This window comes from Aegilops tauschii, chromosome 2 (assembly GCF_002575655.3).
Source record: "Aegilops tauschii subsp. strangulata cultivar AL8/78 chromosome 2, Aet v6.0, whole genome shotgun sequence".
NCBI classification, from domain to species: domain Eukaryota; kingdom Viridiplantae; phylum Streptophyta; class Magnoliopsida; order Poales; family Poaceae; genus Aegilops; species Aegilops tauschii.
The window spans coordinates 195,037,588-195,051,148 of NC_053036.3; the positions used below are offsets into that span (position 1 = coordinate 195,037,588).

The window sequence follows — 13,561 nt, forward strand, 5'->3', positions numbered from 1 at the left end:
TACGTTGTGAAATTTGATAGCACACAAGGTGTTCCTCCGGTATTCGGGAGTTGCATAATCTCATAGTCAGAGGAACATGTATAAGTCATGATAAAAGCAATAGCAATAAAACTAAACGATCATTATGCTAAGCTAACAGATGGGTCTTGTCCATCACATCATTCTCTAATGATGTGATCCCATTCATCAAATGACAACACATGTTTATGGTCAGGAAACATAACCATCTTTGATTAACGAGCTAGTCAAGTAGAGGCATACTAGGGACACTCTGTTTTGTTTATGTATTCACACATGTACTAAGTTTCCGGTTTAATACAATTCTAGCATGAATAATAAATATTTATCATGATATAAGGAAATATAAATAACAACTTTATTATTGCCTCTAGGGCATATTTCCTTCAATATGTCCCTCGTACGGAGAAAGTTTCTAGTTCTTGTGAAGAAAAATCAGTTATTTACTCAGGTTTTGGAACCCAGTTCCGCATATATTTGGTACTGAATCATAATTGAAACCATTGCGACACTAGTTATGAAATTTGTACTAGATCTGGATGAAACTTAATAGTATATGCAAATGTTTCATAGATGTGTGGAAATTGTGATTGAACATGGCAGAATGCTAAAATAGTGCTATCGAATGCCAACTCTCTCTCTCTGTTGCATCTGCAATTCTGTGTGAGCATCAGCGACTAGAATGAGAACATCATGTAGAGAAATCGCAGCCAACTATCTCAGCTTAATTAGTTTTCTCACTATTCTATGGTCCCATTCAGTGTACTTGATTTGGCGGGCTCGAAAGGTGATATGTGTCTTCAAATGCTACGTCATAATTTTTCATTTGTGGTGTTTCTCATAGTTTTTTCAGTAAGAGATCAATGGGAAAAGAACAAATGTTTGATAAGAAGTTATTTAAGCAAAGAGTTATCTCTTATGCTCTCTTAGGTACTCTTTCTTAACTTATCAGAAACTAATTCCATGCAATTACAATCTTGGCATTCCACGAGATCACATTGCTTGCCCCACTAAATTAGCATCTAGGCTGGGGAGTCGGGGGCCCTTAGAATATGTATTCTTAAAATATTCTTGCAAGGATTCCCTCAAAAAAATCTTGCAAGGATGAATATTCATATTCAAATATTCAATTATTTGTAGATGTCGGTGTATCAAAACGTTTCTTGCATCCTATTCTGTTTGCGATTTAGTGTGCTGAAAATGCAAACTTGGAGCAGCAGAAGGAGATTACGACAAGTTGTGTATAATTATCATCCATATTCGGGGTGTTATAATTTGTTCATTTTCTTTTTCCTATCTTATCGGTAGGTGTCAATTAGAGTGCCCATCATCTCTTTTAAGCTATCCGTCACACTAATTTCCTGCCGCAACGTGCGGGGCATCACCTAGTTATTCATATAGGCCGGCCCAATATCTCCCGCGTACGGAGAACATTTTCACGCTCTTGAAGAAAATTGGTTTTGCGCCATGCCTATCCACGCAATGATGGCGCTGGACCTTCCGATGAAAACCATTGCTGCAATGAATAAGATCTGCAGAGGATTCTTGTGGTGCAGACGTGCAGAAGCTAATGGTGGTAATTGTGCGGTTGCTTGGGATGCGGTATGCACACGCCGAATCTACGCTGGATGAATATAGCAATGCAAGCGAGATGGCCATGGCTAGCAAGGACAGATGTGATGAGGCCATGGAGTGAGTTCAAGATCAAAGTCCCGGATGAGTCGAAGATGCTTTGTCAGGCGGCCATGAGGAGTGTTGCCAATTCTGGCCACATGACTCTTTTTTGGGAGGACCGGTGGCTCGAGGGAAGGAGAATACAGGAAATTGCGCCGCTCCTCTACAGCTTGGTTCCACCACGCATTAGAGCCTCCCGACTAGTTGGACCGGCGGTGGAGAATGGAAGTTGGGCATTAGATGTTGGCCCGGACATAGGTCCAGATGTGCTACATGAGTTTCTCTCACTATGGCAAACGGTTTCAGCTTGGGAGCCCATGGAGGATGTGCATGATGAGATAGCTTGGTCGTGGGAGGCCAGTGGGCAGTTCTCGGTGAAATCTGCTTATGCTGCTGGCTTTTGGGGTAGAGAGGTCATTGCAACGGCGGACCTGACATGGAAGTCACGTGCACCCTCATGGTTCAGATTCTTCACTTGGCTAGCTCTAAGGGATAGGTGCTGGACGTCGGATCGACTTGCGCGGAGAGGGTTGCCGCACCAGGACGCGTGCCCATTCTGTGACCAGGAGGAGGAAACAATCAACCATCTTTTACTCACATGCGTTTTTGCTAGGACCACTTGGGCGAAGATCTGCGAGGCTTTGGGCAAGCCGGATTTGACCCCATCGCAAGAAGACACACTTGCGGAATGGGCAGTCGACAAACGAGGACCGCATGGCATGAGTACGAAGGATCTACGTACTATCGTCATGCTAGCATGGTGGGAGTTGTGGATGCATAGGAATGCCATTGTTTTCGACGAAGCGCGGCCTTCAATCGAGTCTCTGCTAGGAAGAGTGAGGCGAGAGGGCCAAGTGTGGGCTCAGCTGGGCTAATTAAAGGGAACGTTGTTCCCTTCTTTAGTAGGGTGGAGAGGTGGGAGGCTAGTGAGAAGTAATATGTACTAAGTACTTTGTAATCGCGGTGGAGGCTTTCTTTGCATTTCTTCTTTAATATATGATACTAGTAAGCCTGCACGTGCAATGCACGTCTCGACTAATATAAATGATAAATGCCAGACAAATCTGTAAACTATATTGGATGTTGTACAGTTTAGCCGTAACTTCAAATATTGTGTCCACTAAAATTGTTTTCCATCCATTGTTTAGGTCATATACATAGTATTGCGAAAATTGCATTGATCACATAAATAATAATAGGTGTACTCATTTCACAATGCAATGCAACTTGTGTTAAAGGAAAAAAATGGAAAACATGTACCATAAAAAGATAATCTAGAAAATTTGTTGAACAATCACAAAATAAAGAAAATAATGAATGAATAGGTCCTCTTCATTAATACTTCAGCTGCACCCAACTGTTCTTGTTCCTCCTCTTAACTGGCTAAAAACTGTACTCAACCACATCAGTGATGCGCCATCACCTGTACCAACACTTTTACACTCTCCTTCGTCCTTTCGTCACTCGAGAGAACCTGTACCCTGTCCAACAACGCACCGCCCTTGACATGCAGAGCCACAACATGTTGGGATGCTCACAATATTGGTCCAAGCGTGACCAAACACGCGCGGAGAGTGCCAACGCTACAATTAGGTGCATTTTACAACTGGTATATACATGTAACAATAAGTAAATTACCAAAGAACGATAGTCAAACTACCAGATCATAAATGTATTTGTCCAAATCCGGTGATACCCATCAGTTCAAGAAAGATACATGGGTGTTTAATGCGCTCTGAGGGCAAATGATTAAATATAAAACTCAATTAGAAGCAGTCGCAATGGTACATTGTTCCTGGAGTGAGGCATACCATGCCCCTAAAATATTGATGTTAAGAAGGCAATAAAAATTATTCTCCGAGCAAATGTTATTTTGCATATTCTTTCCGAATAGTACATCAAGGCAATGTTATTGTGCATGTCAAGGCAAGGTACATCTAGGAGCAGTGTTATTGTGCAAGTGAAAGCAGAGCATTACAACTTAGAAAATGCATGCCAGAGAATCTTCCTTTTCGAAAGTACCCAACTTTCCTTTTCAAGTGTGTAGAATTTTCCATCAAATATTTTGAAATTTCCCACAATATTCATGGTCAGAGAACTGGATTGTTTTATATCTCTCATAAGCAGACTACTTTAATTTAAAGAAGCAACTATTGTAGACCTATATAATTAATTTTAATGAAGTGTAAAAAAATACACTGCAAGAAACATGACTTAGGGGTTTAGGTGTCATCTAAATAAAATTAATAAATTATTAGCATTGAGGGTATTCCAGTTCGGAAGAGCACAACAAATAAATCTATTGGCTGCGATAATAGTCAGTGTCTTTACTCATTTTCCATTCAAAGTCGTCTCTTTAAGCAGTCAAATATATGATGATGTTCTGCTAAAAAAGTGTATGGAAAGCAAGAGTTAGATAGCTGAATACGGTATATCAATTGAAGAGCACAAAAGGGAAAGATCAATTCTAGCAATCCATGATACATAACACAAGTATTAGCACCTTTGAGTAACCAAAGTTGCAAATTTTCACTGGGATGTTCGACTCTCATCATGTTTAAGATCATGGTGACAGATTTCCTGCATTTCTAGCATCAGTTAATGAGGGGGGAAATCTGCATTGGTTTCCTTTGATAATTTTCCAAAGCAAAGTGTACCATGAAATGGCAGTAGCAGACCTCCGAAAGTAGTTGCTGAAAGAAGTACCTTCTTGTTGACAAGAGAAAGCATACAAGTTATATGGTTACATCATTAGAGAATAAATAGAAGCATCTCCGATTAAATTTGTTCTTCTTTACGAAAAATGTTAGTGTTGTACATCAGGCTGCAAAGCAATTCTCAACATTCAATTCAACTGGAATCACCAAAAACATCGAAACAGAGGTATTTGAACTGACAATGAGCTCGAATATATAAATTTGGAAGTCGTACATGTTATGAAAATTAATTTTGTTACATATACTTCTTTTTATCTGATTCCTCTTATTGGAAGGTAACATTCTACAAATTTAGCATGTGCAGGTGCAGGTGCAGTTAGTGGAAAACATAAAAATCAATCTAGTTCAGCTTCAAAATATTGATGTGAACCATATGATTCAGAAATTAGAACACATGACATGTTCTCTAATCAGTTTATGCCTTTAAATCATTTGTCAAGCAACAACCATACCAATTGTCATGCGGAGAAAAATCTGATTCATAATGCTTATCATTCTGTAATGTTGGCAGTCCAGGAACACAACATGAAACATTACAGGTGCATTACTCATGCAGAAATCAAGGCTATCCCTCGCCGTGTTGTAAGCTTCACCTAAAGTTTACATTGGTGCACGTCGGCCTTATACAACGCAGCAGCTCTCACAGACAAACGCAGCAGCTATCATTAGTACACAAGTACACACAAACGAAATGATATTAACAACTTCATGCACACCCAATCTGCAGTTCCTTAGGTTGACTTATCAAATCAAATTAATAAGTAGGCACACCCACCAACAAACTACTAAAGATCCAACCTTTGATGTAGAAGTCGTGGTAACTCATCTTCTAGTTGTTCTAGGGAGTTGGATGAACACCATGAGCCGTAGAAACCTTGCGAGAACCCACCCATCTCTTTTCCGACCTTCGTCGGCGCCGCAACCGCGTGCCTGATGCTCCTTCCGCTGCGTTCCTCTATTCCGTTGACACTGCCAGAACCACAAGAATTTGAATCAGAAATTGACAGAAATTTTCTCCAAAATAGAGCGCTAACAAACCATTAAAAATCCTATGAATTCCATTCCTACAAATCAATCGACCCGCAGAGCGCTAAGCCACCTTAATTAGTAGCATCTTCGTGGGTGAAGACGATGAGGAGCGGCGGGTGGCGGCCGTGTTGTCTGTTCGGCGGCCACGTACCTGGGGTAGCAGAGGAGGAGCAGCGGGGCGGCGGCCTGCTCTCGCATCCGTTGGAGGAGGAGCGGCGGGGGTAGCGGCCTGCTCTTAAGTTCGTTAGAAAGGGACCGGCGGGGGCGTCGGCCTGCGCTCGCGTCCGTGGGAAGAGGATCAGCGGCCTACATGGGGAAGCAGAGGAGCAGCGGCAGGGGCGGCGTCCTGCAATTGCCTCCGTCGGAGGAGCGGCGAGGACGGCGGCCTGCTCTCGCGTACGGTAGAAGTGGATCGGCCGGGGCGGCGACCTGCTCTCAGATGCGCCGGATGAGGGTTGGTTGTCTTCGTGTTTTCCGCGGCCCTCGCGCCCCTCATCACGAAGCCAGGACGTGTTTGTTTCCTTTTATGATTCCACCTTTTTTTCCTACTTGTGCGGGTGTGGGAGGACATCGGTTCGGCAGAGTAATCGTCCGCCAGGGAAAATTGATAAACGCACTCTTGGCTGATGGTTAGTGTAATCTGAACGGTTAGATGAAATTAAATGACTTTGAACGCGAGGCTGTAATTGGTCAGGTTGTTATGTGTAGATTAGGCTGAGTGCGTTTAGCGATGAATATGTTTGCTTGTTTAATAGTAGTATAGATGCACACTCGTGCATATTCGAGAAAAAAAAATAGTTTTGTCCCTGGTTATGGAAGAAACGAGTCTCCCGGTTCCACATATATTTGGTAATGAATCATAATCGAAACCATTGTGACTCTAGTTAAGACATTCGTGGTAGGTCAGTGAAATATGCCCAACATTCATTGAAAAAAAAACTCGGCACTGTACGAAAATCTGGATGGAACTTGATATATGCAAACTGTTCAACAGGGGCAATGTTAGACTTACGTAGACTAACTACGCATGTTTACATAAAATCCAATGTGAAGGATTGGGAGGGGGGGATGTTTTAGATTACATTAGAAGGTTCCGTAGACTTGCCTGGGGCCTTCGTAGGTGTAGGATTATGGGTTCTGTTAAGAATTAATTAGATATAGTTAATTATGGATAATCTCCACCTTGTAAACCGACAGACGGTTAGCCTTTTCTAACCGTCGTGTCTCTCCTCGCTCCCTCCCGAATGGATATGTCCATTCGTTCGCGTCCCTTCAGGGATATATAATGTACAGAGATCATCAATGAAAGGAATAGAGATTCATTTGTCTTCCTTGTTTCACATCACGTTATCAGCACATGATAGACTCTACCACGAGAGCGAATTGGGCGACGCTTGATTCCTTCGATCACGCACACCGGCGGAGCAATTTCATCGGGCAGGCAAGACGGGCGGCGCTCGGGCCTATCCCGGCGACCTCCGGCGTGGCTGCCCGCGACGTCGGGCCCTTAGGAACAGCCGCGGCATCTCCTGGCGCGTGGCACGCGATACGCTACAACGGCACCCTTCGGTGCGGCGCGCTGCAGCGGGAAACCGCAAGCAGTCAACCCCGGCGCCCGGCGCGGATGGCGACATCTCTGCGGCGGCAGGGACGACCGTACACGGCGGTGGGTCTGCACGCCAGTGCGATGAGCAACGAGATCGGGAACGCAGCCCTACAGATTGCATCGAACGCGGCTGTACACCGGCCTTTGACGGCAAAGGCGAGGATGCTTTGGCATGCATGCATCTGTAAAAAGGAAAACTGGATCAGGAAATTATCCATTTGATTTCGCCTTCCTACTATCAAATTACAGATCTAATGAATGGTTTTGTTTTCTGCATATGCAAATCACTTTATAAGAGCATGCACACATGGAGATGGATCGATTGCTGCCCAAACAGATCAGGGCAAAATGAGAGAGAACAGAGACGGATCTCCATCGATCCAAGGATTGAAGTCAAATAAACAACCCAAGGATGCAAAGGGAAGAAGGTACAATTGTTCTTTATTTTACCTTGCACTGGAAGATGAGGCCGTTGCACCTGTCAGGCACAGCCCTCGGCCTATCTTCTCGTAGAGCGGCGACGGAGGAGCGCAGTGGCCTTCAGCCGGTCCTCGAATTCGACTCCATGAGGCAACGCCATAGGGAGCAGATGCGCATGCAGAGGCGTTCTCGGGCCACAGCCCTCGGCTCCGCGAGGTCGCTCCGCTCACGCGGCTCCCCTCAGAACGATTGCGACACCGGCGCTCGACCGGCTTCGGTAATGGCGACAGCTCAACGCTCCTCCCACGCGTGGCCGGCTGCGACGGCGCACGACATAACGGTCCGGCAGACGACCTTGTTCCGGAGGATGCGCGGCTTCCGGCAGCATGGTCGGCGGTGGAAGCACAAGGGCGGCCGTCGTTTGGATCGGGATTGGGGGCAGTTGGTCCCGTTGCCTCTCCCTTATCCGAATCTGGGGCGGTGCGGGACTGTGGGCCGGCCGTATGGTTGAACGGTCTAAGGCCCATCTCTGTCCAGAGAAAGAAAAAAGGGGGAGAGAAACGAGAAAAAAGGAAGATGTGGGCAGTGCCCACTGCTTTGGGTTGTATAGATTCTGCCCAGGACTTTTTTTTTTCCTATTCTGTTTTAGCTTTCAGCTATGCAGTTTTAGAATGAATATGTATTTGCAGTAATTTATCATATATTGCTGTATTGTAAAGCACATTAGTATATCAACATATATGTTCCGGCAATGTGTAAATTGCTATATGTTGATCGATGACAAGCCTTTTTACAATATAATTAATTTACCTGGGAGTAAAATAATTATGCATGATGATTTCATGCAGGATATATTGAACATATCCAAGAAAGAATTTGCTGAGATTGCCATTAATGGCATCTAATTTTTGGCTTGGCCATGGATGTCAAGACTAACTTGAAGACCCAGAGTCTCGGTTCCACCATAATCACATTGGTTAAGTGGGCTCCGTGCTATAGTTGATATAGCAAAGTATGTTGTTTTACACTTCATCTGACACTGCCTGCACCAGGTTTTCAAAATAGAGTGTGTGATGAAGGAGAATTCTCCAACACTCTGGAACTTCTTAAATGGAGTGATATGACCAGCAGAGGGTGGTAATTATACATGAAGTGTATATGAAATGGACACTTGTCTGATTTCATGACTTTGAGTCAGTGGCGACATACAACTCTAATGTGCATCAAATCAGCTGAGAGTTGAGATTCTGCAATTGTGCGGTTTCAGATGCCAATCTCATCGATGAAATGTGTTCCACTTTTAATCCTTTTATGAGGATTTTGACTGAATTGTTTTGTCAATGGTGAAGGAAAGTGGAGACATGATGAGAAGCAGAATATGAATGGAGTAGTCATTTCTTGGAGAATGACAAGGTCAGTAGCCTCGGTTGCTACACATGTGGTTATACGACTCACAATGCAAGGAAATGTGATACTTCCATGCATTTGGTGGATTTGTACATCCATCAATTGTCTAAGGGCAAGAGGCCCATGGGAACAAGTGTAAATCTTACTTCACTTGCAATAACAATGATTTCCCAATGGTTGAAAGTTCCCAGATGTTCCTCGGAACATGGGCAACTAGGATCATGCTCAGCAAAATGAAGGTCCACTATTGAGTATCGATGACATGTTAGTGGACTTCAATTTTATTGACATATATGGAGACCAGATTCAGTCTCTTTTGTCATGCATTGTAATGATGTCTATAGACATATTACATGCTATAAAATGAATTATGTCCATCAACATAATATGATAGCTATGTCATCAAACATGATGCTTGTGGTATGTCCTCTGACATATATAGTTTATGATGTATGTATTATTTCCATATGAGTTCAATCATATGTTGAAATTGGTTTCTTTCTCTTTAGAAACTTAACGAAATAATCCTACTGAGAAGGAAATGTGTTAAGTGGAAACTGGGTCTACTAACACGATATTTTGGCAGATTAAGTGTTTCCATTGCAAGCTCTTGATAAGAGTAATGGAAGTGTCATGACAATTGTGGTCGTGATACGGTAATTGCTAGTTCTGGTCAAGCCACAATTACACTCCCTATGGGTACTACATGGTAATCATAGGTGCATTGATGTATCTAGATTCTACTCGTACCTTGCTGAGTTTTAAGGATATCCGCAATGGTTTCTATGTTGAAACCCATAAAGCGAGTGAGGTTGGAAGCCTACTCATGACTCAGCAAAAGGGATTTGAATGAAATCCTAGACTAAATGTCTTCTCTATCTTTTGGATTGTACTATACATACATTAAATTAGATACGCATTTGGCGTATAAGATAATTTTCTAGAGTCTTGATAAGTTCAAGATATGGCAATATTGCCTGGGTCTCCCTAGTATTGGGATGATGAGAAAATTATTGACGGTCCAGTTGGACACAAATCTAACGGTGTGAATTTTCTAAATTCATTGAATTGTGTATGCACGATGTGTGCAAACCGGGAAACTGATCACAAGGCCATCTTATCTCATGAAAGAGGATGGGCCACTAGATTTCCTTGGATAGGAGATATATATGTGATCCAATTCAACCGTTATATGGGATATTCACATATTTTATAGTGCTTTTGGATGCATCAGTGAGATGGTCCAATGTGTGTCTTATTATAAGGGACCATGCTTTTACATAGTTGATTGCTCATATCATTAATTTGAGAGCAAATCAATCCTAGCACGGGATAAAATCCATCAGAATGGATAATGCTGCGAAATTTAGTTCGTGAGCATTTGATGATTACTGCCTAGATTGAGGCATAACTGTGGAGCATATTGGTACTTTGTGTACATACCCAGATTGGTCTTGCGGAATCACTTGTCAAGAGGATAAGTTGATAGCAAGATTGCTCCTACAGAATTGTAATCTCCTAACATCTAGTTGGGGACATTGTAGTTGTACGTACTGCATATACAAATTCGACGAGCTGCATATTTTATGGTCTCCCCGTTGCAGTTAGTACGTGGAAATGAGTAAGTATTTCCCATCTGTGATAATTCGGTTGTGTTGGATACATACCGAGTTCACCACCGCAGTGTACATATATGGGCCCTCATAGAGAAATGGGGATCTATGTGAGGTACAATTCTCCGTCAGTCATAAAAGTACCTGAAGTCCTTAAAAGGGGACTTGTTTATGGCCCGGTACACTGGTTGTATTTTCATGAGGACATTTTTCCGGCATTAGGGGGAGATAATAACCACATTAAATGCCAGGAAAATGGAATGAGATGTGAATAGACATCTAGTCCTTAGGTCCACGTATGAATGAGTCTGAACTGGAGGTTCAGAAGATTATCAATTTGCAAAGTATCGCAAATAATCTGCCAGTTGCATTTACTATGTATATAGGTGTCACAAAGTAAAATGTTCCCATAGTGAATGTGTCAGAAAGAGTGGATGTGACCCATAGGTCCACTCGGCCACCGATGAGGGGGAGGAATCTGGACACAAGAGGACAAGGCTTTATGGAAGCGTCCAAGGGGAATGAGGAATCCTCAAACAGTAAATGCAGGTCAACTTCATGTTGATATTCAACCAAGGGTTGAAGGACACCTGAAGGATGTTGGACACATCCAGGACCCATCACGAGTTTGCACACAATTTTTTGTGATGGGACATCGGAAGACCTTGACTCAACTATTGCGGGAAATCACAAAGAGTCAAAAGGTAATGACGAAATCTCCACTATGGATATGGATTCGGGAGAATCATATAATAAAGACTACATTATTGTAACGCTCATGATGCGGCTATATCTCCCACGTGTCGAGGCACGACTTAGAGGCATAACCGCATTGTGGCTTTGTCGCAAGAAGGGTCATCTTCACACAATCCCATGTAATGAACAAGAATGGGATAAAGAGAGTTGGCTTACAATCGCCACTTCACACAATACATAAATAAATCATACATCAATCAGAGTACACGCATAGGTCCGACTACACAACCAAAATAAAAGAAGACAACCCCAAATGCTAGATCCCCGATCGTCCCAACTGGGCACCACTACTGATCAACATGAAAAGAAACATAGTAACGACCAAGGTCCTCATCGAGCTCCCACTTGAGCTCGGTTGCGTCACCTGCACTGGTATCGTCGGCACCTGCAACTGTTTTGGAAGTATCTGGTGAGTCACGAGGACTCAGCAATCTCACACCGGTGAGATCAAGACTATTTAAAGCTTATAGGAAGGAAAGGGTCGTGAGGTGGAGCTGCAGCAAGCACTAGCATGTATGGTGGCTAACATACGCAAATAAGAGCGAGAAGAGGAGCAACGGAACGGTCGTCAACTAGTAATGATCAAGAAGTGATCCTGAACTCCTACTTACGTCAAAACATAACCCAAAAACCGTGTTCACTTCCCGGACTCCGCCGAAAAGAGACCATCACGGCTACACACACGGTTGATGTATTTTAATTTAGTCAAGTGTCAAGTTCTCTACAACCGGATATTAACAAATTCCCATCTGCCACATAACCGCGGGCACGGCTCTCGAAAGTTTATACCCTGCAGGGGTGTCCCAACTTAGCCCATTATAAGCTCTCACGGTCAACAAATGATATTTCTTCTCCCGGGAAGACCCGATCAGTCTCGGAATCCCGGTTTACAAGACATTTCGACAATGGTAAAACAAGACCAGCAAGACCACCCGCTGTGCCGACAAATCCCGATAGGAGCTGCACAATCTCGTTCTCAGGGCACACCGGATAAGCTAAGCGTACAGGTACCGACGTAACCCAAGTTGCCAAGGGATGGTCCCGCACGGTGCTCTAGTTTGGACCAACACTCAGAGGAGCACTGGCCCCGGGGGGGTTAAAATAAGATGACCCTTGAGTCTGCAGAACCCAAGGGAAAAAGGCTTAGGTGGCAAATGTTAAAACCAAGGTTGGGCCTTGCTGGAGGAGTTTTATTCAAGGCGAACTGTTAAGGGGTCCCATAAATCACCCAACCGCGTAAGGAACGCAAAATCAAGGAACATAACACCGGTATGACGGAAACTAGGGCGGCAAGAGTGGAACAAAACACCAGGCATAAGGCTGAGCCTTCCACCCTTTACCAAGTATATAGATGCATTATTTAAATAAGAGATATTGTGATATCCCAACATATTCATGTTCCAACATGGAACAAACTTCATCTTCACCTGCAACTAGCAACGCTATAAGAGGGGCTGATCAAAAGCGGTAACATAGCCAAACAACAGTTTGCTAGGAAAGGTGGGTTAGAGGCTTGACATGGCAATATGGGAGGCATGATATAGCAAGTGGTAGGTAGCGCAGCATAGCAATAGAACGAACAACTAGCAAAGCAAAGATAGAAGTGATTTCGAGGGTATGGTCATCTTGCCTGAAATCCCGCTAGGAAGAAGAACGAGTCCATGAAGAAGACAAACGGACGTAGTCGAACGAATCCTCACAACTCCGGAATGAAACCGAAGCTAACGAGAGAAGCAAACCAGAAAGAAGCAAACAACATAGTAAACAACCACCATATACACATGGCATGATGCACAAGCAAGTATGATGCATATCCGATTTAATGAGGCATGGCATGGCAAAGTGCACAAACAATACTACAAATTAAGTGAAGCTCAATATGCAACAAGTTGCATATTGAAGAAACACCACATCAATTATTTAGTTCTCTCTCGTTTATGTACCCAACAATATTAAATGTTATTAAACATGGCAAGGGGTGAAGCATAAGTAAACTAACTATTTAAGCAAGTTAAATAAGGCCGGAAACAATCAACAACAATTCCGGAAAATCCTCATGTCCATATTTTAGATTTGGTAATGTTCTGCCTAAAACCATATTTTATTGTTGTTAAACAGCAAAATAAAGTGCACCAGGTTAATCTATGCATTTTCCTACCCCATTTACATATAAAGTTTATTTAAAATGGAGCTACGGTTATTTAGTTATGAAATAAAACAGTTTAGCATGGCATTTGAGTAAATTTAATCAAACAGCATTTTAAACATTTTAAACATGGATGAGAGAAGCATATTATGAAACTAGATAAAATTCTAAGCAC

At 43.0% G+C, this 13,561-nt stretch overlaps 2 long non-coding RNA genes across 2 annotated transcripts; both read right to left on the reverse strand.

Annotated features, from left to right (window-relative positions):
• Nucleotides 1-2,974: 2,974 nt before the first annotated feature.
• On the reverse strand, nucleotides 2,975-5,935 carry LOC141041606 (uncharacterized). The gene is made up of 4 exons (XR_012202261.1): nucleotides 5,749-5,935; nucleotides 5,509-5,667; nucleotides 4,350-5,378; nucleotides 2,975-4,272 (listed from the first exon to the last, which is right to left on the reverse strand). It is a non-coding gene; the product is annotated as an uncharacterized lncRNA (long non-coding RNA).
• Nucleotides 5,936-6,741: 806 nt separating this feature from the next.
• Nucleotides 6,742-7,951, reverse strand: LOC141041605 (uncharacterized). Its single transcript, XR_012202260.1, has 2 exons — nucleotides 7,495-7,951; nucleotides 6,742-7,226 (listed from the first exon to the last, which is right to left on the reverse strand). It is a non-coding gene; the product is annotated as an uncharacterized lncRNA (long non-coding RNA).
• Between the last annotated feature and the right edge of the window lie 5,610 nt (nucleotides 7,952-13,561).